We start from the raw sequence: 4,089 nt of genomic DNA, 5'->3' as shown, positions 1-4,089 counted from the left end.
CGCATATATGGACAACTCTATGTCGCTGTCTCTCGAGTTACTTCTATAAAAGGTTTGAAGCTGCTCATTTTGAATGAAGATAATAATGTTTGCAAGGAGACCACAAATGTTGTGTATCGTGAAGTTTTTCAAAAAGTATGTTCATTGGTTATATTTTAGAATTGTTGTTGCTATATGTAACGCCCTAGTTATTTATTTAATTATTTTATTATGTGGAGTATATATATATTATTATATATGATGTTTGGTGATTTATGCGGAGTATATATATGCATATATTTGTGTATAGGTGATTTTTAGGTGATTTATGTGGTGTATTATTTTATTATATGGTTTATTTAATAATAATTAGAATAAGTAGGAAATATTAATTATTTTGGTGTTTGGGGAATTAATTGGAGTTATTAGGAATTTGGGGGAGTTAAGTGTAATTAGGAGGGAGTTACTCTTAAGTGGGAAGTTAAGAAAATAGAAAGTGGGAGTCAGAAACAGTTTTACGTGAAACCAAGCCAAGGAAGAGAGAACCAGGAGCAAGAGAGAAGAACCAGAGGAACCCTTTTTGCTGTGCATTTTTCATTCTGAACTAAGGTAAGGGTGGGATTTCCTTCAATAGTGTAGAATTTAAAGTCTGATTTTGAGTTTAACAGGTTTTGGTAAAAATTGGGAATTTTGGTTTTTATGTTGAAATTGTAGTTTTTGGAGTTGTAAACATGAATTTGATGTTAGAAATAGGTTTTAAGTGTATACAGAAAGTTAATTTGCATCTGTAAACTGATTTGGGGAGTGATTGGAAGAAAAATGGGATTTTGGGGAAAAACCAGATTTCTGCCCGTACAGAAGTTCATCGCTCGCCTCGCGAGCAGCTGTGCTCGCCATGGCGAGTGAGCAACTTCATAGCTCGCCTCGCGAGTAGTCCAACTCGCCATGGCGAGTAAGCCCAGACAAAACTTGATTTTTGAAAAGTTGTTATAAGATGTTTTGGGGATGGTTTAAGGTACCTAGAGGATATTAATGATGAATGGTGAAAGTTTTAGGTTAAAAAGATGAATAGGGAGCTTAGAATTGGAGTTTGAGTGAGAAAATGTCACTTTTCCCGAGAGTACCTGTTTTTCACTCGCCTTGAGTTCGCCTTGAACTCGCCATGGCGAGCTAGTGTTTTTGTGAACTCGCCATGGCGAGCAGATGTGCTCGCGAGGCGAGTTGCACAATTCCTGAGTGCTAACTTGCTTGTATGATTAGTAGTGGTTTGAGGTTGTTGGATTTGAGCATAGTTACATTTAATTGTGCATTATTATGGATTGATGAATTGCTGGTTGTTGTTATTGCTGATGACTATGATGTATGATTATTTATTAAACCATACATGTTGTATAAATTGGAGTCACATGGAGTTGCATTGCATGGTCAGTTGTATGTAGATATACACAAGTAGGTCCATTGCATATGCATAAAACAGTGGTGAGGGCTTCGGTCCTGGAGTACTAGTTGCTCAACAGCGGTGAGGGCTTCGGTCCAGATGAATGCTTTAACCATTCAAAAGCGGTGAGGGCTTCGGTCCTGATTGGTACCACATGCATAATGCATTTCATTAAGAAGTCTAAGATGGTGTCTTAGCAGTGGTCATGTCATTTGCATGAGTCTTGGTTGTTGTTCGGTTTTATCTGATGTTGATGTTGATGTTGAATATACATTTATTCATATATATTCATCGTGATCTTGCAGGTGATCCTGAGTAGTCGGTGGTGGCTCAAGAGTCGTGTCTAGGGCTCTGATACGTGGGATGGGAATTATCATTTTTGTTATTGTTGCTTTTCCTTTCCATGTATCAAATTTTGGAACTTATGGTGTGGAGCCTTTTGTTGTCTTTGAACTATGATGTTGAATTATGTTAAGGCCTTTAATGCCTTAGACTATTGTTGGATGTTCAGGAGATTATGGATTTTGAAAACTATTCCGCTGCTATGTTTTCATATATATGAATTGATTTGATTAAATAGTTTTATTTTCTATTTAAGAATTTTGAAATGACGTGTAGCATGCCCGTTTGTGGGATTACTCTGATGTTTATATGCTATTTTATTGCTTTTGGGTAACGGGGTGTTACACTATAATTAAGAAAACTAAAGTTACGTATTGTTTGGAAGTGTTTTTTTTTTTTAATTTCTTTGTAAGGCGTATTGGTCATTACACGACATGCAATTGAATATTAAACAGATCCTCCTGCCATTGACTTTTAATTGATGCACTTTTCAGGTATAACAATACTCTGAACTTTTTTTTTACATTGTTGTTACCTAAAATACAATATTTACATTAGACCGTTGGTTTTTGTAAAAAATAAAAATAAATAACAATCGACGTTTCCGTAGCCTAAACTATATTTATACACACCCGTAAAAAATTTAACGTTTGCATTCACAAACTGGCTGTAAACATCTGAACCTGACTATTATATAAAAAAATATAATTTTTTTCGTTTTTATGATTAATAAAATACATTATGTCAACAAATAATAATATACAGTACCTCGGCGTATTTTTGCAAAAATATTACATATGCTAAGTTTGACAAGGAGTACATCTTATACTACAAATAATTACAAGTATAACAATCCAAATACTTTTATCGTTATATGCAATGTTTAGATATTTCAAAATATATACAAAATTAAGATTATATTTTTTTCACATCGAATTTAAATTATAACACAATTATAATTTTAAGATAACATAATATAAAATCTATACATATGATCAAAAAAGTTTTTTATTTCCCCGTGCTGCCACGGGTCACTGTACTAGTTGTGAAACAAGTCTGGGGGAAGAAGAGGGGGGAGGGAAAAATATTGAGAAAGAAATAAAGGGAAGGATGGGAACTATAACGATGGTGGAAGAGAGATGGTTAGGGAAATATTTTGCAGGCCCTTCTAATGGTTTGTTTGTTTGCATGCTCTTCTTTAAAATACAAAGATGTGAATTTTATTTGAAGGTATTTAAAAAAAATGTTTGGTTAACATTATAAACCTTAAAAATAGATTATAATATTACACATTAATTTATTATCATCTTCATGTGAACTTTATTCCCACCTTTTTCATTGAATTTTTTTTCTATTCTCATGAACATTTTATACCCGTGAATAAAATTTAGTAAACTTGAAACAAACATATGCATGTATATTTCTATCATTTTATTCACATAAAACTATGAATATAACTTGAAACAAACACACTCTAAGAAGGTGTGTTCAATTAAAATTTTCAAAGGATTTTTAAAAACTTTTTTATGATCTTTCAAAAAAAGGATTTTTTTTTTATTTTTTTATGAAAAAGTTGTATTTAATTAAGATTTTTACTTAACTTAAATAAGTCTTGTGGTATTTAATTATGATATTAAAAAAATATTGTAGTATTCAATTAAATTAGGAATATAAATAAAGTTTAAAATTGTCAAAATAAATAAAGTTTAAAATTGTCTTATTATGAATTATATGATAGTCTTACTTTGAATCTCATAACAATTTTTGAAATTTTTGCATATGTTGTTCTTAAGAGTGATGTTTTTCACCTCTTTATGGTTCAATACTCGTATTATGATCCATGCATTTTCTCTTTATTCTTTCCATTATGCTTGTCATTTACTATAACTGAAGCTAGTATTGTTTAACCAAGGAGATAGAGAAAATGCTCAATGCCTTTTGGTGGTGTCATGGAAATGGTAGTAGAAGGGGTATGCATAGGTTATCTTGGGAACGACTTACAAGTTTGACACTAAATCTTATGGGATAGGATCAAATGACATTATGATGTCAAAATAAGTTTGACACCAAATCTTATCCATTCATTTTATTTAATCTAAAGGCTTAAAGCTATCACCAAATTAATTAACATACATCAAATACTCTCTATCACCTAATTAAGAAACATATCTATCATCATTAATTCATAATCAAACAATACCTTCTTGTTTTTTGGTAGATTCAAACCCTTTTTATTTTCCCCTAATTTTTTTCTTTTGGCCATAAGCACAAACTCAAACTTTATAATTTTTATAAAATCATGATAAATCATAATTCAGTTAAACATGACA

The sequence above is a fragment of the Medicago truncatula genome, chromosome 8, assembly GCF_003473485.1.
Source record: "Medicago truncatula cultivar Jemalong A17 chromosome 8, MtrunA17r5.0-ANR, whole genome shotgun sequence".
In the NCBI taxonomy this organism is placed as follows: Eukaryota; Viridiplantae; Streptophyta; class Magnoliopsida; order Fabales; family Fabaceae; genus Medicago; species Medicago truncatula.
Note: the sequence above shows the minus strand (reverse complement) of the source record.